Below are 27,191 nucleotides of genomic sequence, written 5' to 3'. Positions count from 1 at the left end.
TCTACGTCTGTATTTAATTGCTAATGCATAAACTATTTTAGAACAAATCGTATATGAAATAGCCCAGTCTCTGAAATGGCTAATCTACTTTTATACGTGTCTTAAATATCAACCAACAATAAAATAAAACGATATACGCATATCTACGTGGTTATGTACATCCAGGGGTATAATGATATATATTCCCGTAAGGAACATCAATCCACGACTTGTAAGTATTTCCATGCTGTTAAAGATACCTCTTAACAATAACGCGCTACTAAAGGCTAATTTTACGATTTAAAGCATGGTCCTTGGTGATTGTGCTTCCTACCAAACTGTTGTTATATGCTCAGATGAAGCTCCAATGGGCAATTCAGTGGGTAATTGTTCCCGATTAATCTGCAAGATATGCTTAAAGGTCAAGGTTTGTTGGTCATTTCGGAATATGGCGCCCGTATCACTGATCCATTTAACGGTGGCTTGATGTAATTGGCTAAGACGTAAATTTGGCTTTATGGGAAGGAGGCAGATTTGCAAATCAACACCAGGGCACATTGACTTGTTGTTCATTGACAATCAACATTACTCTCTAGGGCACGGATGTCGTTATTAATTTTTCCATAATACTTCAGAGTATTTGGCAGATAACACACTAAATACATAAGTGTTGGAGTATATTGACATGTTTTGTAGTGTCGTTGAGTTGTTTCTGTCTATTGTCGACTTCTTGCAAGAAAGATCTATTCAAAAGTTATGATATAGTGCTTTTTACAGGTCCAATGCTGTTTGAAAAGTTTTCCATTTTAAATATAAAAAAATTGCGCACTGACTCGGTGGAGAATTACTTAATTTTCTTTTTCGCGCTCTGTTATCTTTGATAAATGTACTTTAAGTATTTTGTACTGTTAGTGCCGTTTATCACTTAGGCGCCATAAGTACTATTAATTATCTCGATAGACAGGTCATAACTTGCATAAAACCGATTTCGAATATGGATGTTTATCTTACCTGCGAATAGTTCATTGGAGAACGTTTCAGTAACTAGTCGTGGGACCATAGTCAGAGTGGGAGTGAAATGTCAAACCATACTCACTGTGTAGAATGGAATAACCAGGTGCAAAAATCTGCCATTCAACTTGGAAGGCTCACGTTCTTCGTCGAACATATTACAGACTTTTGGCAAGCGTAAATTCCTGATGCGATATCGATTTTGCGTGTGACGTCTTCAATGTGTTTCTATTTCTCAAACGTGATACGGCACACGGATACGGCAGCACGTATCCAACAGCTTTCATACGGAAAAGGTCCGTATAACATCTTCGTCTTTTTACCGTCTTTTTTGCTACTTTTAGACGCTGTGCCATAGCGTTTTAATGAATCTATGTGTATCCTAGAACACAAAGGTGTATATTTGATGTGATTTGAACCCTGCTAAAGATTGGAATTTAATCATAATTTTTTATGAGTTTTTCTCATATTATTCCTGTCTGCCTGTCTGCATGCTGGTTGATCTACGTGCTAAATTTAGGGAGGTGGGACCTTGCAAATCTGTAAATGATGTGATTCTATGGTAGAGGGGTATAAACTTTCTGAAATGATACATCAGTGAAACCAAAAACTGCTGTTGAGTCGAAGTCGAAGATTTTACATTAATTTGTTTTTTAATAGCTCGGCGACTGTCAAACGACTTTACTCCCTCCGGGAAATTTGTAGGCTAGGCACTTGACTAGTACTGATGGTGATCTTGGTAGATAACTGCCATCATGCTGTAATAGAACTAAGCTCAGCTCAGCTACTTATACGTACGCGGCGCGAAAATCTGCCCAAACTCTAACACTACGTTGACGCAACGTATCACGTGACAATACGGATGGGAAAAATTCCGCTTGCCAATAATAATAATAATAATCACTTTATTGCCAAAAGTCTCTATTATTTGTTAACGTGTCGTTGCTGTGAATTTGCGACCGACATACGGTTAATTTTAATATGTCCACGTGTACAATGTTACTGAGGCGACATTGTGCCCTGGCATTAGCGTATGGATTATTGATCAAAACCAATTACCAATGAGCGTCTGTCCCATACAAATAGCCGGCATACTTTTCTTGTCAAACGCCAGTGAGAACCGGGTATAAGAATTATCATAGTTCTCCCAGGCTTCAAGAATATGAAGCAAACCAGGAACAATAGTAATTGTTCTAATATCATTGTAATACACCAAAGTGTTAATATCGTTATTTCATATATTTTCAGCTGATAAATTACAGTGGCCCGAAAAGACATTGGTCAGCTATTTCTTGGTCAGCTATTTCTTGGGTATGTTATGTCATATCTTTTTTTTTCTACCTCTCTCCTTTTCATAAAATCTTCTTAAAAACTATACGATCAACAGAATAAAACCACTTTATTGAACTAGTATTGGACTTTAACACCACGAGTCAATCTGGTATCAAGCGTATTTCCTTATGGCCAAATGTATGATATTACACACCTGATATATATACACATACAAGATTAGTAAGACAATTAGGTATATTACAATATGTTATTAGTCTTATTTTATTATCATTAAACTAGATCTAGCATTGGTCTACCTACATATATATGTCAAGACGTGATATTCCTGGCGAAATATGATCTCATTTACAATCATTAATCAGTGAAAATGAGCATAATATAGGTAAGATCTGATTAGACCCGCATGACCTCCTTGCTAAAAAAGAAAGAGTATCGAGGGCGATGAGCTAGAATTATGGATTTAGGTCAAGCGCAATGTGGCACTCCCTGGTGAGGCACTAATTAACAAAGACGATGGAAACATAAACCCAGATTGACGATCATTCTGAAATATATATTCCACTCAACGACACATTAGCACATAAATCTCTTAAATATAGGACGCCCGTCCTACAGAAGTTCTTAGTTTGTACCTCTGCCACTCAGAGATTAGATTGTTGTCTGCGGAGCTTAGAGTGTATTACTGTCATAACTAAGGCACAGTACATTGTGCATTGTGTAATTGTATGTATTAAGGGGAGCTATATTTGGATACTTAATTCTTGAATAACGGTAAATAATTTTTTTTTCTAATTAATTACAGGTTAGTTAAAATTTAGATAGAATCGTTTGATTTCCATTAAGTAAGTTATTTTAGAATTGAATTACGCGTATCTAAGACGATATTGTTTGTTGATGTTATTGATTCAAATAATACAGATCCACCATTATCTATTCAGACCGACTTACTGTTAATATTTAAACCCATAAACCCCAAAGAGCCCTAATATCAGTTTAGTGGTGGTTTGAGCACACTGTGTTATGTATATGTACACTGCCACGTATTATGTTATTTGATATTCAAAATGAAATCAACCCAGCCATGTTTCCGAAGCAATGACAAGTTGTTATTTTCAAACTTCTGAACTAAAAGTCTGTTCAGCTGTATCAAAAGTTTTATATATTACCCTTTTAAATATGAGACGAACCATTTTCATATTAGTAGTGTGATTTAATCACCTAACAATATAGATGTTTCTGTTTGTATCATACAGAAGTCCCACAACCATGAGAAGTGCATTTAAATTTTCATTCTGCAACAGTTGGTTGGTGTTATCATATTCTTTGTAGTTTAAAAAAAGTACACACAAGCGATGTCTACATCAATAGATTCCCGTTTATCTTTTAACAGCATAATTACGATACCGCCCATCGGTAATGTTCTTCAACTACACAGCTTTGAAATTGTTTTTATGCTTAGATTAGATTTCGACACTTTGTGCACTAAATTAATTTGTAAGGAATGAAGTAACGAAAGGAATGACAAGATTCCAGATCAAACACTATGCGCGGACCCGTGGTGCGAAAAGTGTAGAAAACGACTTGATTGACATTTAATTCTATAGTAATGGTCTACTTTTCTTTTCTGAATTATGTTAGGCTATAGTTTAGTATTTAACTTAGTGAGGATAACATAATGGAATATGGTTTGTAAACAAAACTATAGTGGGGGCGTGATGGTGGAATATTTCACCGAGCGGAACTATGTACTACTATTGTGGATTTTATCTAAGTCTTGTTATATAAGGGCATGGCTTTAATAGCCTATAGAAATTAAATGGAATGAATTGAAATGGGGTTTTAACGTCCTATTGTTCTGCTCCATCCGAGGAAATGAAGTCGGGACAACCAGGTTAGCGAACCAGTGCCTTACTCACTGAGCCACCGCGGATCCCCAATAGCCTATATGGTAAATCACCCACTGACAATCGTACTTCAAATGAGTCACTTTTATTTTCGTACTTTCGACCACTTTTTATTTTAAATTAGTTATTGCCTATAAAGAATTAGTAGATACTTTTCGATTACTTCGATTTTTTTAACTTGAAAGCAACTAACAATATTGAAACTGTTAGTGCCAATCTTGCACAGACAGTGGAAATGCAATCATATCCGGAGTTGAATCTTGAAAATTCAGTTATATCACGAATCTGTTTTTTGTGAAGGCTTTTGAAGCAGAATTTAAGATAAACGATATTAATATAGACAGCACGCACAAAGTCTGCAGAAAATTATGATAAACTATGATTATTATTTCTTGTTCTGTGTATTAAACAGACACTGGGTGACCCCAGAATAAAACAAATTGAAAACAAAACCTAGCAAAACGAGAAAAGAAACACAAATGTTATATAATGACCAAGGACGCCAGATCAGGGTCTAAGCGAGGCAGAAACTGGAAAAGTAAAAGTTACTGAGGTCACAGGTAACACGAAATGTGTAGCTTGATTATTTTCGTTTTCTTGAAAATATCACTGGGGCTAAAGAGTATCGACGCGAAACCTATGTCAACAAAGTAGTGCTTTCTTAATAATTGTTCACCGCGCCCCAAACAGATCTATTTTGCTGCAACGAGGAGTTACGTCCATCGTTTAATCCTTCTGTACAATACCGCTGGTAGAAAACTACTGTACCCTTTTCTGTCCAATATCGATTTGAGGCAATTCCTCTCTCGTTATGTAAAGTTACGCACCTGAAAGTAAAATTTAGATAAAATGTTTAAAGTCTCAGATCTTGATATAAACAGTATGTCAATTACATTAAAGTTACAATTTCATATTTTTAAGTTATATTTTTAAAATGTATTAAAATAAAGCCCTAAAATAGATGGTATCTATAAACAGCCCAACCTTGTTAAAGAATAATCCTATTAATCCTATAATTCACTATTGCCAGTTCAGAAATTGGCAAAAATATAATTTTCAACTTCAAATTCAAACGTTTTAAGATAGCTATTCCATGGAGGGGAATAGGAAAACAAGGGGGGTAATTGGGAGGTAATTGTGTTATTATTTCCGGTGTGAAGATTTTTAAGTGTGAGGAAGATAACCTATGATCGTATAATAGTGAGTTGACAACCTAGAATTATGTTTTGACTTTCTTAGAAAATATGAAATAGTAACTTTAAGAGCGATGACTTTTACGAAAATATCTGAGATGACTAGATATTACCCCAAATTCAATATCTAGTTCCCACAATAGAATAACTGTGTTTTGTGAAGTACCTCTAGGTTTTAAAATTATATCTCCTAGAGATTAGAGAATGTGGTTATATTTTAGCACCACGAAGTCTCCTGTTTAAATATGATTCTCTACAAAAATGGCAAATACTTTTCGCAACAGTTAAAGTTTTAAGTTGTATATGCCTGGAAGCGTGATTTATTTTATCACGATGCCATTATAGAGTGAATAGATGATACATGATGTACTATTCTAAACAAGGTTGTTATTATTCCCAATATAAACACAATGTTGATTATGTATCCATGCTTATCTTCTGTCACATTGTTTTCTATTTCCGATAGTTTTTCGACTGAAAATAACCATGTACAAACACAAAGAGTTAAATGGGTGGCCATTTGTTCGTGCATTATATACACATCGACGAAATACTGCCAGAAGTGTCAACTTTATCTGGAATCAGGCTGGCAATACCATGTTTCATATCCATTTACACTGCTAGGGGAAGGCACAACAGACAATGCACATTAAAGATGCATTATGTAAGAGCTAAATCGGCCTATTGCAGTCTTTCTTTCGGCTTCAAATGTTATATAAATTATTATTTAGACATTTATTCCCATGACAAGCCTATAATCAACTCCATGGGACATCGGGTGGCGGAGATGTATACGGACTGAAATACGATCGCCATTTAATGATTTAATTTAAACAAGTATCTTTGTTACGATAATTAACAATCTATGCCACATCTAGTCAAAACTTCAAACAGTGATAACGTCACTCACAATAAAGTAATTTGAACGGCTATCTCTTTATCTAAATCTTACATAATGCATCTTTAAATAACACTCTCTGTAGAAACAGTCATGGAATCTGAGAGAGAGAGACCTTGACACCGCTGTCCCGATATTTTAATGTACACTGTCTAGAAACCAGATGGTTATCGTTACTTGTTGGTGACACAATATAACAAAATTTAAATAATCGTTTTAAAAAATTCAAGGATGTATCATTTTATGTGCCAGACGAATATACCAGATGTATAATCTATATGTCTGTCTGCTACCTTCAGGGACTATTTAGCTGATCCTAATGCTTCCTGTTTGTTATATTATGAATGCAAATAGAAGTGTTTGGTGTCTTACACAAGATATAACTATATTTTTACAATGTTGTAAACAAATGAAATGAAATGGGGTTTAACGTCTTACTGTTCTGCTCCGACTTGAAGACGGGCTTACCCCATACAGTGTGCTACGTGGGAAATTTTACCCGGACCTCAGCGCTAAGGCCAGATCTTATATCGAATTCCAACTGCCAGGGGATCTTTTACTTGCACGCCAATGTGTATAAGAGACCTCTGAATGATTTCATAGCTTAACATATGCAACCAATATAATTGATCTGTAAAAAAGGACAACTGCCCATGTGGCCAATATATTAAAAAATATTCTCTACTTTATTTATGGCTTAGAGACTTCCGAATTACATGAACCTTGTTCCCGTGGAAACTAAGCACCGGAACACAAAAATAGTTTAATGTACAACTTCAGCTGTGAAAACGATCTTGTAAAAATAATATATTGACAGCATAACGATATTATTATTACCAGTCTGTTGAACCGTAACGTGGGAATGTGGTATTGTCAGACTAGGTTCAGCTTCCCGCTCCAGGAGTACATATAGTTCGTTTGTATTTTCATTATTTGATTTATTAAACCTAAATCGATGGCAGCACAATTTTCATTATCTAACTTCGACAAAAATAAGTCTTATTCAGACAGTAATTTTTGTCTAAATTACAAATTGATTATGCATGACCTTCCAGTTTATTCTGAATAATGTCCCTTTAAATAGCAGAAACATCATCAGCAATAATCGTGATACTGCTTTGTAAATGAAAACAACATAACAAAAGAAACGAAAGTATGGTCTAATTTATGATAGAAAATTAAAAGACCATTAAATATTGTATCCTATAGTTTTGAAATAGAATGGATCACGTAACCTATTTTAATAATACAAACCCAAAGTATATATACTTTAGAATACAGAAAACGTTTATCGGTCATTATGTTTATGGCAGTAATTTATTCCCACATCTAAATTACAAATATACAAAATAATAGTTGTATCATGTTGGCGTTAAGTTGTTGATCGTAGTAGAACGTAGTAGTGGGATGTTATGTACGCATGAACTGTACGTGCGAACATTGATAATTATACCAAATAAACTAATAATACGTTTTAGCCCTTGAGTAATTGAATAGGGTATTGAATAAGGTACATTAGTATGGCGTGCATTTCAAAATTCAACGAAGCAAGCACGAGTCGGATTACTTGTTTCGTTTAGTTTCTGACATCTGTATGTTCCGAAATGTCAATCGACATAACTCTTCGGAAAGCCGAACTAGCGATAATTCGAGAATATCAGTGACAATTCGGTAAAAATATGATGACAGTGATAGTGACCGCCCTTGTAATTGTTTCTATATAATAGAGACTAAGCATGTACTGTAGTCTGTCACTTAAAGAAGCCAAGTCTTTAATTCATTATCATCCACAGTTATCGTCAGTTTAGATCAACATTAATGTTATCTTACTGCGAAAAGATTTATATGAAAATCGCGTGGCAGAATGCTTGGGAGCGCTACTTATAATGCGTAACTCGAGGAACGAGGCTAAACATATCCGACAAGGGAAGACTACCGAAGTAGACTGGAATAACCAGATGTCATAGACTGCCATTTAATTTGCACTCTTCGCATATAGAGAAAGGGAGACAAATGGGGTTTAACGTCCAATCGACACAAACTAGGTCATTTCGGGACTAACATAATATGGTTCAATTTTATTTCAATAATTCGCTGCGCGTAGGGGTCTTTAGCAGTGGGAGGAAACCGGAGAAACCGATGTTGGACAGGCGACCCCACTCCTTGTCACGTACAACCGAGGAATCGAAACCACGCCAGTTGACTCAATGACAGACTTTATGATACAACGCGCACGCGCTAGCCATTCGGCCATCCACCCAACCCCCACCAACCCCCTTCGCCGAACATAACGGATTAGAAATTACCGTAAAAACAGAAACGATTGAATGTAAATCAGTTTATATACATTCATGCTGCATTTTTATATGCTTTGCGACTCTTTTGTGCCCATTTCTAGGTGCCAAAGAATAGAGATTTAGCTCCTTTAAGCAGACGGGTAGCTTGCCACATCACCTTTCGACCCCACAAAAAATGAATTCTTATTCACTAGAGCAGTATTTTCAATATAATTTATTCCAATTTTTAAAGAATAAACAGAAGATTGGAAACTAGTCTAAAGCTACGTGTACAAGTACTTCACACGGAACAATATCTACCTCTTGCGGATGAATCCAGTGTTATGAGATATGGATGCTTCTTAATAAGTAAGCGCGTCATGCCTTGTGCACAATACGCGTAAAGCTGTCTCTTGTTCGTACAGACGAGAGTGATGGTGCGTGATAACATAAGTGTAGAAATAGGGACACATGCCCCAATAACGCATTATGTCAAAACAAACTCGGGTGTATCGTTAATATAGGGGCGTGATAATATCATCACAGGGTTTAAACCAGATACACTAGTTTCTACATAACGATTAGCTCTTATCATTGCGCTGTATTCGTTGGCCAATGAAGGCGTTTATGATCACTCCGTAGTAGAAACTTCGTAGATTGTTATTATTTACTGTTTCAAAAAACAAGTTATGGAGAAGTGTTGGTAGTCAGAGTGTTTCGGGAAACACAGCAAGACTATCGTTATCGGCCCAAAGTACAATGTGTTATCTATTTCGGGATTTTCGGACTGATAAAAGCGTGTTGACCTTGTCCTAGATGTTTATAAAATAATATGATTTGATTACTTTTACGTCAAGATAAGCCAATACAATGTTGTTTGTTTCCATTACTTGGACAGATATAATTTAGGCTGAATAAGACATTATTGGCAATAATTTGCCAAGTCTCCGCCTCACTGATATCAACACGAATGGTAGAAGTATAACTCCGACCCTATATCGATCCCTTCATACCCCAGTCTTCACGGTACGTAATAGATTTAAAGCCTTGTACCGAAGAATAACAAGACAAGTTTGCGGTCGTTTTATTCGCTTGACTTTTTATTTAATATTTCAACGTTAGATCTTGGACAAACTTTTAAAATAAAAGTGCGATAAAGTTCATATCAGTTAAGTAGTATTCGGTTAGTTTCGTATATTTTTGGTTGTCTAGCTACAAGACTTTTGCGGTTTACAAACAACCACGGTCGAAGACAGTTTTCACATTCAATTACTTTTTTTATTGGAGTAGTGCATCAGACTTAATGAACTTAATAGTAATGGACTGTAAGTACCAGCTCTTGTGAATGAATAACCCTGAAGTTGGTTTAAATTATAAAGTGATTCATAAGTAGTAACATATGTAAGTATATGTATTATTTATTATTAGGCAGGTGTTATTGGCATAACCTCATACTGGGACCGTAATGGGTTCTATTCATACTTTATGTAATTAATAGGTCCATTAGCTTTAACATGGCTTTTGTTCTAGAGTTCAGGATCAGGTCGCTAAACGGATTGGGCGAGTATGAGTAAAAGTTTTATAATCCTTTGTTTATTTCACCAAGCATATCAAATGTACATATGAAGAAATTTAGTATGTATATAGCAGAATATATTGTTACGGATATCAGTCATTAATGTTTTTCACTGCGAGTATCTATCACATTATAATATTAGTCGGTAATGCGTTTATCGTCGTCATTCCAAACCCTTGTACTGCCCCCCCCCCTTTCATTTATACGGTATCATTTTCCCCAATGTACTACATGACTTTTATTTCTTTATATTAATTTATCATAACTCACTCATAAAACACACAATAAAACCTTCTATTTCGCGAATACGATAATGATCCTGATCGCATAGCCTATATCACTCCTCTATATAGTGATCAAGAACATAACATTTTATTTTCGATCGACCAGTCGAGGTTGTCGTATGCAATACATTGTTTAAGACTCGCATCATAGACGTTAGTATTGCAACAGAAGAACAAAAACGGTAATCATAACCGGTAGGCTACATTTTATATTTATTTGTTGGCGGCAAAAAAAGAGGCGAACGAGGTTTGATGAACATATGATGAAGTTGCATTCCTTCCAGTACTGAAGCAGTTTCTATATTTTTAAGATAATGTTAGTGTATTATATTTCGAGGTGGCTTGGAGACGAGGAAATGATAACAGTGTAAAATATAATTTAATTTTTCAATTGAGATATATTTTATTTATTTATGCATTTGTTTATTTTAATTTTATTAATTTATTTTTAATTTATTAATGGGGGGGGGGGGGGGGTATGGTTCCTTCTGTTAGAAATTTCTTGTGTCAGCAAGTATATTTTAACATATCTTGCATTATGTGTTTCGGCATTATACAGGGTTGTGCTCTGTTAGATATTTAAGGTTGACGGTGCTTATCGATTCATGACCCGTTAATGATCAGGCAGTAGAGATAGGTTTAAGACAAAATGGTGCATTTAAATAGCTGCATTGTTACATCATATGTTACATCATAAGTTTCCTATTATAAGGCCCTTGCTTTAAAAGTATTGTCGACACGCTATGGAATAAAGTATTAAGCGAATTTAGGGAATTTGGATATAGGATCCAATATGTAGGCCTATCGTTGCTCCATGAAGAAATGTCTTTCATGGGTTCAAACACCTTGTTAAACATTAAAGAAATTATAAAAAGAACAAAAAAATCCAGTAATTAAATTGAAGGAAAACTTTCTGTTTTTTTACCTGTACATAGATTGGCAAAATATATCTCAAAAAGTTGCTGAACCATTATTGTCGTTGTTTGAAAAGAAAGATTGTAGACAAGTTAGAAATCAGGATAGAGTTTCAAGCTGAATTGGGCTAAATACACAGGAAATTTCAATTACCCCAGAAATATTTTCATCTAACAATTATTAGCAAGTATAATTGGTCTATTTAGTGTGTACAACATGTATACAATGGGCTTGTTTAGTGTTGTGTGAGAAATAAACAGATGGCAGTCAGATTATTGCATGCATGGACTATTTAAGTCCCTCTAAAAACAAAGGCTTGATGCATATATGACTTTGAGAAGCTGATAATGTGTAAAATTGATATCGTGATATCGCCGATAAGAGAAGCTGATACGTCTCTCTATACTTTTTTATAGCAGTCGCACTATGATATAGTAATGTCTCTAAAATATGACAATGTTTGTCATAAATCACAAATCCGATCACTCGTTTCTAAATTGTCTTCTTTAATTTGAAGCATCGGTGATTCCCCGTTGGCTTCTTCAAAACACCAACATTTCTTTAAGCTGTGGCAACCTTTCGTTTCATTGCGCCCATTTTCATAACCTATCCATCAAACCAGATGTAAAATGAATAGGTTTTTACGACATATTTTGACAGATTATTTTTAATCAACCGTTTTATAAATATCTCCATAATACTTTTAGCTTTGGATCTTATGCAAGAGGGAATTTTATAGGATTTTTTACATCATAACAAACCACATAGTCCATTACCGGGCCATACTCAAATAATAAGAACGTCTCTTGATGCATCTGTTAAGAAGTTGGTTGCGGACTTAAGGGGGGGGGGGGGATATAACAGACTTGTGTTACATACATAAAATGTATGAAATGACATTGCTCATGACATCCCTAATCTGTTTGAATGGTAGTTAAGGCATATTTCATAATAACCTTAAGGTTTGACTGTAGTCATGGCATCCGTGTTATGTTTGACTGTCCTGGCATGCTTGTTATGCTTGACTGTCATGGCATCCTTATTATGTTTGACTGTCATGACATTGCTCTTATGATTTAAGGAAAAGAAATGATGGGTTTAGGATAAATACCACAGCTCAAAACTTAGCTCACAATCAAAATTATGGTAGTGGCTTTTAGTTAAATTTTTCTCAAAAAATTATAGGTGAAAACGGCTTTCTTCGCGTTTTTTCGATGTGATTTCGTGGTCTGTTATGTCTAAATTGTTTTGAGATCTTCTGATCATTTTACCTCAATTCACCTAAAACGAAAACTTTGTCTTTAAAAAATATCCAATACCATACTGCCAGGGCACCACTAAATATAATGAGATATGTGGCAAAATAACCATGCTCGGAAGTCAACGTGCCACAAAACAATTACATGCTTGCTGATATCGAGAAAGCCTTCAATCCCCGCGCTAAATATACTGTCCTTCGTGTCAATTCACAGCTGCAATAGCAATCCACAAAGGTTAGCTGTATCATTTATTGTGAGATGAAGTTGAAACTGTACACTCAGTTGATATAAATCATTAGCTATAGGTGAAAAATGTCGTCAAGTCAACCAGAGAGTAAATCTAACGTCTATTGATTTTAAAAACACTCTTTATTAGGCTTTTGTATTGGGAGTTAAAGTCATATCTTGCTAAAAAAATATTATAGTTGGTCGGTTCTTCACAATTCTTTGGAATTGTAAATCGTGCCCTTTCAAAAATTGTAGCCTAATGCCCCAGTCAGACCGGGGTGGCGTCCTTACTGCACTACTGCGACTGTACGGCGACCAGAAAATGCACAAGGTCGCCGGCAAACGTGAATTACGATCTTGAAAAAAATTCGCGTTCTTACCGCGACCTGTGCTTATATCGCGTTCTCACGGCGCGCACGTCACGACCTTTCCGCTTTCCAGGTCAGATCGCCTTTATTGGTGACCATGGAGACCACAGCACGATATCTGGCGTTTCCACCATGCATTTACCACGCTTATAGCGATCTTGACGCGCTCTGGGACTATTTTCCGACTGGGGTATAACTAACTTACACTTTTTATTTTAAGAGTTTCGCTCAGCCGATAAAATTTCAAGCTCTGCCAGCTTCGGGAATCGTAGTCACAGCGCACACTCCTTTTAATGCCCCCGTCAGACTGGGGTGGCGTGCTTACCGCGCTGCTGCGACCGTACGGCGGCCAGAAAATGCACAAGATAGCTGGAAAACGTGAACACAACGCGAGAAAATGTCCCCAAGAAATTACTTACCGCGACCTGTGCTTATATCGCGTTCTCACGGCGCGCACGTCACGACCTCTCCGCGCTTATGGCGTTTTTTATGAGATCTATTGGCTTGGTAATGGCTATCATCGGCAAACCCGCTGTCCTCAACGCGACTGCGCGTGCGTTTCTTCCACGTGATCACGCGATATTATATAAGCCGCTCATTTTTTTGAAAATTTCAAGATGACGACATACACACTGATGTATAAACTTTGAATCGCCTGTTTTATAGCAAGTCGCATATAAAACGTATGGTAGCCATAGGAGCTTAATGCAAGCTTGGTAACCGCGCCATGATTGTATTAAGAAGTCCATAAACGCAGTGGGAACCACATACGATCGCCATAATCGCACTGGGAGCCCCATGAGGATGTGGTACGATCATGCAACAGTGGTAAAATCATCGTGACATCGCCATGACAACGTCATAAGGACTCTGGACGCTTTGTGGGGTCGTAGCGGACACGCGTTGATCGAGGTGAACCACCGTTGCAAATGTTACAATTTTCGCAGCGTCTTTGCCATGTGTAAACTGCGCGTGTACTACGTTCATGAAGATGTTGACACGCTTGTCTCGCGACCCCACAGCTTTCCAGGGCAGATCGCAGAAACTTGGCGTTTGTTTTGAACATTTTAAAAACAAGCGCCGTGACGCGGCGATCATTGGCGACCATGGAGGCCATAGCACGATATCTGGCGTTTTCTTCACGCTTCTACCACGCTTATGGCGATCTTGGCGCACTCTGGGACCATTTTCCGTCGCCTTAGTAGCGCAGTAAGGGCGCCATCCGGGTCTGAAGGGGGTATAGAAAACGTGAACTTAAAGATACTTGATTTTACATCACGCAAATATGTTGGTCCCACTTCGTTTCACGAATATATGAAACTGTTTTCGAATCCTGCGAATTAGACGGAACTCTGGAAGAGATGAAGCAAGGGGACCGGAGGTAGGAGTCGTGGATACAGATTATATAACCCTTTTAAGCATGGCAATATACCTTTGCTCGTTATGCTTATATTTTAGCGTTTGATTTATGTTTCTAATATGATTTTCATATTATAGCTTAATCGTACACCCTGGCATAGTTTTTAATATGTTATGATGGCTGCTCAAAATATCCCAGCAACGTTATAGTCCTGCTCTTCTAGTCGTCCATGATTGCCTGTGTTTTCTAAGTGTCAATAACAGTGGACCAACAATTTAATTAGACCGGTAATAAGACCAGTGATATATTAAGACACGAAGCGAACAATCCAGTCTCTTGGTACTCCCTTAATTACTTTAATACAAAGAAGAAATAAGACAATTTCGGCACACATAAGAAATCCGAAACTGGGTCTACCTATTTAATTTACTTGTCGACAAGCTCGGTGATTAACTATGCTAAATTTTCAGTCACAACAAAGAATAATACCGACCACCTGCGTTATTATGCATGTATAGACTCTTTCAAGCCTTTCAGTGGCTAGTTCTGCTTCATTACAAAGAATACGAGACTCCAATTTTCTCAATTTTTTAATGTTCTGGGGATGTTTTTAATTGGCAAATCGGAAACTATTTAGATAACCTTATTTGATATTAAAATTAGATAGTATTATTCATTTCATCTTAATGTCATTTTGTTATGATATTCATACATTTTTGTATTAACTGTTTTTTTAACATTTAAATATGAATCAGATAAATAACAGTAATGTTCTAATTTTCGGGTCGTTTTCCTGTCCTTTAAATTAACTAAATGTGTCACAACAAAAGTTATATTAGGCTTACACTGTTAAAATATAGTGTTAAAACTAGCACATTGTGTTTGAGTGTGTTGATTCTGATCTATATAGACGCCTCTTAATGAGTAATCATCACTTTAGCTTGGTTAAGTCCCCCTAAAAAAGAAAGGGTTAAATTTAAACTAAGAGAAAACACCGTTTTAGACAGTCCCGATACACGAATAACTTCAGAAAATTAGCTTTTGATTTGTTTTATTTTTATGACCTCTCTGTCTCGAGATTTATCCTGATCTTGGCATCATTTGTAATAACTGTTGGGGCCTAAAAGCAGTTATGATCTTTTTAAAGAGAAAATAGTGATCCTGTTTAATAAGTACGTGGGTATTACAATTATATCAGTGGGTGGCGAATAATAAATACTCATTTTGGCGATTGTAAGGATTATAAGAGTACTTGTTTGGCCTATTGAGTTGGTATTCAGATTAGATTTATTAAAATTAGAATAGGCTGTAATGATGCTTTGCGTGCCAACGATCTGGCAAATAGACTTACGTGTCTGTACACAGTGATTTGGCAAGTCGTGTTAAGCCAGTGGTGTAAGTTCACCCCAGTTTACTATAAATATAAGGGAGGAGTGTTTACTGGAGTCTTAATCAGCTCGAGAATGCACTTGTCTAATTAACCTTATATGTTCCCGCTAAGAGCTTCGATTCCTTCAATTAGATTTATATACTGCTGACAAGTGCCAAAATAGGAACCAAACGAAGGAACTTGTAGTGTTGTTATATACAGATGGTATATTATTCGCTTACTTATCTGGATTTAATACGAAACCATTAATGATAATTACATCATTGAGATGATTCTAATGTAATTATTTAAGAGCTATATACTAAATGTTATATATTCTTAGCCAAGCTAGGGTCTAGTATCGCTTACTCATTGGTCTATATAAGTATAATGCTGATTCAGAAATCTGAATTTGATGTTTAATCCACAGACAAACTTGCGACATTTGTTAATACAGCCAACACATTTCTCGAACGGGTATTTCCTTCTATTTAAACCTACATCTGTCTGGTAAACAAACCAATTTAACTTGTGGGGTGAATTGATTAAACCCATTTGAGACTGTATCCCATATGATAGATTTAACACAGTCGTTAATATGTTTCAATCCATGTTTAATGTACGAGAGAAAATTGGTTTTCACTGAAAAAAGTTTCAGTTGAAACATTCATAAACTTTTTGTAAAATGGATTCAGTAAATAGTCCCATGCTAAATTTAAGCTGGGCTTACAATGATTAAATCAATTATAAAAAATAAATTCACACAAAACAGATGTCTTTAAAAGTGAGCAAATAGTCCCATGCTAATTTTACAATTACAATAATTAAATCAATAGTAAAACGAAAATCGTGTATTTTGTCATTAGAATTGAGGGTCAGCTCTTGATGGACATTAAAGATAGGTCAACAGAAAGTTAATACGACCTAGTCACGCTACAGATATACTAATTAGAGTAGTCATCAACACTTCTACATATTTATATGATGATCATATCTTTTACTACAATTTATTTCGATTACCAAGTCTTAGTCACACGACACCAGAAACATTAAATTCATATGGAATAATAATGAGAAACGGTTCTGTTATATTACAGAAGATGGTGTTTATTATGGAAAACATTTAAGCTCATATTTAATAATTAGTCGGTTACATGATCCGAAAATTTTAGAATTTGCACAAAAGATTATGAATTTTTTAAAGAAATTTCTAATCCGCTGAAGCCAGGTTACATTTTTGGTAACAAATACCAGAAATATAAGCACTTGGTTGCAAGAATATAGACGCTTAATTAAGAGTTGAAATGTCTTCCATAAATTTATGTTCGTATTTATTATTAGTTGATGATGGTGGTGATGAACCGGTGATCGAATTAATACAAACACGATAAACTAAGATAAATTAATAATGGACAAGGAATCTATAATATACATAAACTAACTATATCTGGTTAAAGACAATCGTGGATCACTAATTAATTAATTAAATATTTAATTTTACATGTACGTCAATGTACATAAACCAACACGCAAAACACGAGATCTCTGTGGGTGTTTATCAGGTGACGCATGGTCGATTTGTTGGTAATATATTTAAGATTTCCGTAACCTTGCAGATCTATTAAAGTTTAGATTTACAAAATAAATACCATCCCTTTTATAAACTGATTATTTACTTCTATAAATTATCGGCATCCGCTATAAACTATTTGACAAGCGTGTCTCTGATCCACTTTTCAAGTTTAACCCCTCGATTTTATAATTGCTTAATCAGTGTTTTCTAAAAAAGAAGCTCGTAACTCAAAGCAACTGTAGGTATTTGTGACTGTTATAAGACTGAAAGCCACTTCCGGTACAGAACATTTTATTAAAGCGGAAACAAGCCAGATGGTTAACAAGTAATTTGAAATATATATTATGTTTTAAGTTTGATGAGTACATTAAAAGCAAGAGATATCATAATAACATGCCTGGTAAACACACTGTCGATAATGACATACGCAATAATCATACAATATTTGGGAAATACTTCAACTTTTTATCGTGGGTTGTCTCCCTTGTGCGTTTGTGTGACTACAGACCCGCCCTGGACCATTTTATTTGATTTAATCATACTTTTATTGTTTTTTGTTTGCATTGTGCGTATATTCTGTGTCTTGTCCGTGGGTTTCTTTTATGTGTTTATGTTCACCAGCACTTTTTTCCAGCGTGGTGTCCTCTTGTCAGTAGTGCAGTCTTGCAAGGAGCAGCTGGTATTCGTTCGGATGGGACTCACATGCCAGTGTGTACACGCTGCCAAGCACGTAAAATAGCCATTAACAGTTGGAATTGGATAACGAGTAGGCTTATACGCGGCTGCCTGGGCAAACGTTCTCGCAGGTAGGGTTCTGTTGTGGAAATTTTGCCCAGTGAGGCAACAACCTACTCTTATTTCGAATTCCAACTGTCAAGAGTTCTTTTGCGTGCACGTCAATGTGTTCGCGAAACCCAAGTTTATCGTTCCATAGCACACTGTATGGAGTATGCCCGTCTACATTGGCCCAGTTGGTGCAGAACAGCAGGACGTTAAACCCCATTTCATTTTATTTTGATTTAGGTGGTTTTATATACTACTACCCTTTTAAATATAAACTAGAAATGAAATGAAATGATATGAAATGGGGTTTAACGTCCTACTGTTCTGTTCCTATGCTGAGCTAATGAAGACGGACATACGCCATACAGTGTGCTATGGGGGAAATTTTGCCCAGGCAGCGGCACTATCTCCTACTCTTATATCGAATTCCAACTGCCAATGGTTCTTTTACGTGCATTCCAATGTATACACGGGACCTCGGTTTTTCGTCTCATCCGAAGGACTAGACAGCTGTCCTTGTCAGGCCCTCCGTCCTGCATCACTGACAAGGGGGAACCACGCCGAAAAATCTGGATGAACTTTCTCGGCCAATGACGGGATTGAACAGCCGACCTCTAGGCTAGCGAACCAGCGTCTTACCCACTTAGCCACGTGATCCACCAAATATAAACTAGATTATACTCGAAAAGACCTACATGAAATTTTGTATAATTAGTACTGTCATCTTTCATATGTTACGTATCTTTTGATGTTTCGTTTTTTAATACTACGATACTGTTGATATACATTCTATTAGCATTTCTTCTCCTTAACATCTATATCCATTTCAATAACCGCCTGTAGTGTAAAATAAGCTAGTGCTCTAATCATGTAATTACCAATGTTCTATCTTCAATAGTTTCTCCTCAATGGTATTCATGTGTATTTTATTAGCAATTGTCTACCCAATTATCTCAAGTAGTCTTTGGAATAACTTTGTAAACAGTAATTAGACAAAACTGATTTTTAACACATTATTTAAGTAGTCATCAAATGTACTAGCCAGACAAAGTAACTTTTGTCTGTATTACAAATCGGTATACAATTCAGGATGGTGTAAGCCCTGGTGAGATCAGTGGCCCAAATGGTATTTGCTGAATTCTAGCTGCCTAAAGCAATCATAAGAGATAAACTTCGCATAGTGTTGGTTTGTAACAGCATTGTTACACACTCAAACCAAGGAATGGATTAATGCGTAGACAAAATCAACCGTTTATGTATATATATATAACACCCAATAAGTAAGACTATGGGATTTCGCGAATTCAGAAAGGATCCCTTTGAAAACTGGAGATAACTACAGACTCACCTGTACGAAAATATGTCTTTTATAGGGTTTGTGTTAGATGTGGATTTCACATTTATTATTAATATTTCACTAGTCAAGAGCTTATGATATTTCATTTAGCACAGGATAACACGTCGATCTGCAGAGACTGACTAAATGTTTGGACAGTTATTTGTTAAATTCAGTCGTTATTAACATTGTATCTATGACAACAACTTTATTGCAAATTAGTCTAAGAATGTTGTGAAAATAATGCTAAAAGAAATTAAGGAACGTCAGGTATGCACACGTATTAGATAGTAGTAATTATGTAAATAAGTAATATTATTTTCTCAACATTCAATAGTTCAAAGAACCTATTATGTACTTTGTTTTTGCTTAAAATGGCATGATTCATGTTTAGATATCTTTAAAGGCACTAAATTTCAAATTAAAAATCAAATATGGGACTTTCAATCAATTTATACATATTATGAAGAAGTATTTTCAAAATATATATATTAGTCCAATAATTATTAAAACTGGGTAATCGTAACTTAAAATATAGCCATCCAAAGTTCCCTTTATTTTCTATTGATTTCATGGCGTCATAACTTTATGTCATAGAGTGTTAGCCAGTTGCTAATGAATTGCGCGTTGATATCCAAGAACTTTACAAGGCCGTCCTTCCTGCACCACTGACATGTGTAGCACCATGGGTCGTCTGTCAGACCCGGGAAAACCGGTAGCCACATCCGGCGTGTAACCCATGCATCGTTCCTTACTACATATTTTTGAAAAGCCCTTGATCGTCTAGTATTGTCTCTGGTCGCATTTGTAATTCTTTAACTGGTTAAGACGTATCTTTTAATGTCATTTTGACATCCCACATTAATGAAAGCTTCACGTTGTGATTGAATATACTGTATCTTAATTAGTATCACTAACAGACAAGATGACAGAACCAAAAGTATGGTTTCTACAGCTTTATATCAAGCACTGCTGCATATAGGTTACATAGTCACAAGCATAAATTATAACAAAGTCACTCTCCACTCTCTCGATCCTATCACTCACAGACAAGATGACAGAACCAAAAGTATGGTTTCTACAGCTTTATATCAAGCACTGCTGCATATAGGTTACATAGTCACAAGCATAAATTTTTACAAAGTCATTCTCCACTCTCTCGATCCTATATTCCTATAATAAATGGTTAATTTAAAAAACAAAATGATAGTTGAAAATCAGTTAAAAACTAGACTGTGTAATCAAATCACAATATATCATAGGATTCCCCATAGACTCTCTTCTATAGAGTATGGGAGCCGAGCTGTCCATTGATAACTGACATTGAGGACAACTTAATACTTTTCTGGTAACATTAAAGAAATCCTATTATGATACAAGTACTCTTAGACCCGGTATCGCCATAACATACAAGAATAAAGCTTTAAACGGGTTGATTTCTCAATTAGGCACCCATTCAAATGGACTTCAATTCGCTTTACTCTTTTTGATTGCTTCGGATGCCGTTAGGTTTAATGTCTTACTATAGATTTTAAGTTAGTCGCTGTTAAGACGCCCGCCGATTTCAATAGTATCGATTTGTCTATCTAATTAGCTACTTTGTGTATTCCCCTTTTTAAGGATGTAATACATTCATAATATTTCACCTCGGGAGCTCTGTAATCTCTACGATATCTCAGAACCCGAAATTATTTCTAATTAATAAACCCTTCTTGTAGACGTATTCAGTGATAAAGTTAGTATATTGTTTGGTAATTGATTTTGTCTGTATCACCAGCTTCCATCAATAGGCATCACTAACTTGTATGACTTCCAGAGTTATGATCACAATTTATAGCCTACTTATAAGGAAGGGAATGAGTTAATAAGTGATAGGCGAAATTGACGAAGTTAATAAGACGTATCTAAAAATATGGTTTCAAATATCTAGCAGTATAAATGAAGGGAATGGAAGTTCCAATTAGAATTCAAATGCCTCGTTGGATGGAGCTGGGACCCAACCGCTACTCATCTTGAAGGCGACGTTTTTCGAAAAACGTCCAAGGCTCCTCCAATTTTGTACGATCGTCATGAAACTTGACAAGCGTATTCCTTAGACAATTGTGCATCAATTTAAGTACTTCGATTTTTGATATGAAGCCATATATCCTGGTCCATAGTACGCTCCTACTTGTTATATCCCGTTTTGGTATACATACGGTGTATGTAATGGGTATTCAAAAAATTGTTTATCGTTATAAAACATTACATCATAGGGTTTGTTATAAAGATATTTAAACACTGGATGACGTAATTCTATCATCTACTAGAAGACAAACAATGTTAGTTAGCTCATCTTGGGGAGACGCACACTGATCTATATAAAATATTATAGTGATCAGTGGGACGACGGTAAAATCTATTTCACATGGCCAGCTGCAGATTTCACCAACGTCACGAGATTAAACAGGGTTAGGGCACGGGATGGCTACCGAGGATTAGGGTAAGGCTTAGGACAAGGTCTTGGTTAGAGTTAGCGCTAGTCCTGTTTACATCGCGTGACCGATGACGAAATCTACAGGTGGCCATGTGAAATACATCTAAACATGGGATGACGCCTTCCGAAAATAGCCCAAGGCTTTGTAATGACGTCACAATTCCAAGATGGCTCCGATGGCGTCACACCATTTCATGGTCCATAAAATACGCCCGTACTAGTTTATTATCAAAACTGTATGATGGGTTGGGGTTTTTTTTTGACAGAAGATGACAAATTGATACGTCATTTTGTTATAATAAATATTTCTGCGAAATCTTTTAAAGGTCTATCATTTAGAGACACCCCAAAATGGTATGAAATGGTCTTCAAAGCAAGCAGAATAAGATAATTAGAAGGATATTTCTGATAATGCATGACACGGTATATTACATTGATTGGAGGTCAAAGTGTAATGTTTGGGGTGATGTTCCCGTAATTTGCTAACATCCCCAGGTCAGTTTCTAAATGTATTCTATAAATGTGACAGTTATCGCACAAGAAACTGGGTATTTTTTCGGGAACATGGTGTTTTTGAGCGACTCACTAGTTTATAGCTGTAGTTTGACATTTTAAATTGCTTCCAATGTATTTGTATAGATGTTAGGACAGAGCGATTTACCCAATACCAAACCCAATACTACCAAATACCACCTCATTATTGGTTGTAATTAGATAAATTGCCCTATCCTTGTAAATTATAAAGTTATTACAAATTCAAAATGAATATCCTACTCCACTTTTAGTTTTAAGATATATTTTATAGTCAAAGAAATAACATAACTCTTCATCACTATTTTATCGTTAAAGACGAATTTTGAGAGATTTTTGCGAACTAAATCAACTTGCTATTTGTAAAAAAATAATGAATATCAATCTATTTGTGGAAAAGACACGAAATCTCTTTCTGGTAAAAGCGAAATACATTTTCGACCGGATATTGTATAACGCATGTTAGCTATAGTGATACCAAAAATGCAATCTGGCTTCAGATTTGTAATTTGTGACAATTATTTCCATCGTTTTTTAACCGCTACGTATAAAATAACTGCGTTTTTTAAGTGCTTGGTGTGAAAATTATTTTATACTTGATCATTATTGTACGACTTATGGTATGAACGAAATCCTATGAAATTACTTTTAAACAGAAGTAGTTTTAACCAAAAAAGATTAAACATGCATTATGCAAGAGCTAAATCTGCCTATTCCCGGTCTTTCTTTAGGCCTTACAGGCTATATAAATTTTAAATTAGACATTAATTAACATGGCAAGCCCATATTCAACCCTCGATGCCATCGGATGGCCCCGTTTAGAACGGTTCGACCATTTAATGATTTAATTTAAAAGTGGATAATCGATACTTTGTTTATTGTCTCAATAACGGTAGCAATGACCATCGAGGCTACAATGTTTTTCTAATGCCGATAACTCGGCGTGAAGTAATTTGACTGAAATTTTCAGCATATTCTGTTTTCATTATCTATTTTTTAACTATTATATCGAGAACTGTCAGATCTTTATCTAATCTTACATAATGCCCCTTTAAGCTGGGGTTTAAGGCCGAGTGACTTTATATTTAAGTATATACATGGGTTTGTTTTCTTTGCTCGATTGAACGCTGCCACTCAGTATAGAACGCTGGTGCGTGTACTGCCTTGTACACGATATTTCAACCACCATCTAGAAGCCCAAAATGTAAGTGGATTTTTATATTAGTTATGTACTTGAATATCAATTTCCACATTAGATGCAAGTACCCGATATGGAAAAAAAATGCATATACGACCTCGTTCATGATACTTTCATCTATTTTTAACCCTTTCATACAAAAACGAATCTGAAATCTAAGCTATTATTTAGTTGTTCGTATATATCTATGCAACAGATGTGTGTACATTTATTATACAATAAATCATACCGCCTTGGTGCTGTAGATGTATATTAAAGATTATTTATGTGCATTTGTCATAATAATTGTTGGGTGGTGTGGGAGATAATTACCATGTCAAAATCATTTGAAAACAGATTTGATGGTTATTGTTTAAAGAATATTATTAGTCTTGGAATAGATAATGGAGATCCCAGACTATCTATTTTAGTCTAATGGTGGGTTGATAATTAAATATAGAAATGCTAGTTTTTGTGATGTCTCGCCTGATAGCGTTATGCGGGGCCCGCGGTAACCGAGCCTCTTGACAACAATATCCCGGGTTCATTTTTCGGCGCGGCTCGAGACGAAGCGTCCGGATTTTTATCCAAGCGCAGTTCTCACTTGTAAGGTGTGGCACCGGTGGGGCTGACTAATCGTCTGGATGAGGCAAACAACCGCGGTCCATCCGTGTTCCCAATGGCATGCAGGCTAAAGAGCCTTTGGCACTTAGAATTTGACTAAAGCCAGGTGCCCCTCCAACCCCCCAATGCATAGAAATACCATTTACCACACGTTAATCTCAATATGGCCGAGGTATTGTGTTGACGAGACTCTTAAGTTTTCGAATCGTGAATCACTAACATTTTGCAGTAAAGCCGAAACGAAAGATCAATATAACAGCAACGGCATCGTATTATCCCAAAACATTTCAAAATGATAATAGACTAATAGAATATGAAGGATGTCTCAGGATTCCCAACCCGTAAACAAATCGAACTCCACTCCATTCTTTGTTTATTATGTGACATAGCTAGCTTGACATCACTACCACCGATATACACAAGGTTTACAAAAACATCAAGTTTATTCAACTTGTGCGATCCCTTCCAATAGTTCAAGTTATTTTGTCTGTATTCAAGATAGGATTAATGACCCAGGGCAGAAATTAATTCTACTCTATTCTTCTTTATTAACTGTTATTTTATTTACTTTACCGAGTATTGTCATCCAACATGTCCGACTGATTTGGTTTCAAGAATCGGTGAAAACAATCAACAGTTCACCATGAGCTATTACCCCATTGCTAGGGCAATAAGCTTTACAAGGGGATTGATAGACAATTTCGTGATATGGGTTAATTTTGTCGTAGATTTGTCTTCGATTTCTTCTATTGGAGCGACATTTAAATCATTGACGTCAAAAAACGTCCCATCATACGTCGTTCTTGAGGAGTTTCTATCCTCCACTCATACATGTAAACTCTATTACCATGACACCTGGTGGCGAGTTGTAAATAACCTAATTATCTCCCTTGACAGCGCTCGACAGACATCATTGATTCCTGTCCAGTAATAGCTCTTCACTATCCTATAACTTTGATTGTTGGGCGCTAGAAAGTTTCCTAACTAATTTCATTGGTGTGTAACTTCAGTGAGTAAAACGATTAGCTTCGTATCGATCTTTTTACACTCGAGCCACTTTTAAATAACAAGTTGCGTTTGGCTTTCTGGTTTTCTTGTACGTAACAAAACATCAAGATTTGACTTGCAGCTGGTATGGACATGCGATGAGCCTTACTAAGACACAGTACAAGTCTTTGAACCTCTAGCAAGTAGAAGATTAAATTACTGTTAAAATCAGATTTCTTTTCAAAACTACTGTCTGTAAATCTCCGCTTGATAAATTTTGCTTCTGGGTGATTTGTTGTGTCTTATATCACACAAGACGTATAGCACTGCTATTGTACTGTAAATAAGCTAACAGATATGCATTTAAAAAATCAGATCAAAATTACCAAGTAAAAGTGAAGATTGTTAGCAAACATTACATTTACATGTGCATATAAATCCTGGTTATTAAAAAGTAAAACGGATATACCTGTTTCCGAGAAACCATTACTAATAGGCTAAATGTTTTATATTTGATTTAAACAACATTTTATTAACGGGATACCGAAACAACCATCATCGATTTTCGTTTGAATCGCCTATATAGGCCTGTCAATAACCGTGTCAACGTATAATCCTATTAATTCACTATAATGAGTTGAGACGTTTTACAATTATATCATTTTCAAGTTAAAACAGCAACGTTGAGCTTCGCCGATTGCATGGAGCATATAGAAAACTAAACATGTAATTATGCGATTATTTCCGGTGTTATTATTATCATATTATAATACAAGTTCGGTTGCAAAGAAGAATTAACTGGTTTTGGCGCAGAGTTTAGCCATTTTATATTACGAATAAAATCCCATTTTTTCTATTTTCTATATTTTTCCCTTGAATTTCCCTTTTTTTTGGCAACATATTTTTTCTACTGCATGGTGGGTTGGATGGCCAAATGATTAGCACATGCGCGCTGTATCATACGGTCTGTCATTGAGTCAACTGGCGGGGTTTCGATTCCCCGGTTGTACGTGACAAGGAGTAGGGTCGTTTATCCAACTTTGTGGGGGGGGGGGGCGGATCGTCCGGTTTAACCCCACTGCTAAAGACCCCTACGCACAAGCGAATTATTGAAATAAAAAATTGAACCATGTGTTAGTCCCGAAATGACCAAGTTTGTGTCGAGTGGGCGTTAAATTCCATTTCCCTTCACTTTCTTAGAAAATATGCAAGTTAAGTTATCCATATTAATATCGTAGAGACAGATTTATGAATATTTTTTGGGGTCATGTAATGATTATTGATGCTCACCTCTCCCAATCCTTGAAACGGAGTAGCTTTTGGGGCAAAGGTGTTTTGCTGTCGTCTATCTTTTACAATGGTTGAAGTTGACCCTGTAAAATGTTTCATTATCCTGTACGCTATATTATCAAATTTAAAGCTGAATATCTATTACGTAATACTTCGATGGCGTATAGACAATATGTTAAAAACAATTGGAAAACGGAAAAGATCATCAGAGACTGGCCTCACACGAAGAAAGAAGTGAAATAAATATTGGTGTGGAATCCAATAAAAAATGAATGATTTAACATGTATTTTACGGTAACCCGTGGTGTTTATCCGTGTAGATATTGCTATCAGTAGTCCGATCAATTTATTTTTCTACAAATCAAACCAAATATTTATTTTAACATCCGTGTTATTTCCAGCTTTTGAAAAGCCAATTCGTGTGGTTTTAATCGATCTGTACCACATCCTAACTCAATAAAACTGGTCCCAACGTTTACAGAACCAATTTGTATTAAGCAG

At 35.9% G+C, this 27,191-nt stretch overlaps 1 protein-coding gene across 3 annotated transcripts in view; it reads left to right on the top strand.

Moving 5' to 3' along the window:
• Positions 1 to 27,191, top strand: part of LOC126811817 (tachykinin-like peptides receptor 86C) — a 99,553-nt gene that overhangs the window by 29,870 nt on the left and 42,492 nt on the right. The window contains exon 2 of one of the 3 annotated variants that reach the window (XM_050537740.2): positions 2,239 to 2,301. The gene's annotated coding sequence lies outside the window, so the exon portion shown is untranslated. Of the gene's footprint in view, positions 1 to 2,238; positions 2,302 to 2,939; positions 3,055 to 9,266; positions 9,956 to 27,191 lie in introns of those variants that run through there. The other 2 variants (XM_050537742.2, XM_050537741.2) reach the window with 2 other exon arrangements.

Source organism: Patella vulgata, chromosome 2 (assembly GCF_932274485.2).
Source record: "Patella vulgata chromosome 2, xgPatVulg1.2, whole genome shotgun sequence".
NCBI lineage: Eukaryota > Metazoa > Mollusca > Gastropoda > Patellidae > Patella > Patella vulgata.
The sequence above is the reverse complement of the archived record's forward strand: the minus strand, read 5'-3'. Positions and strand labels throughout refer to the sequence as shown.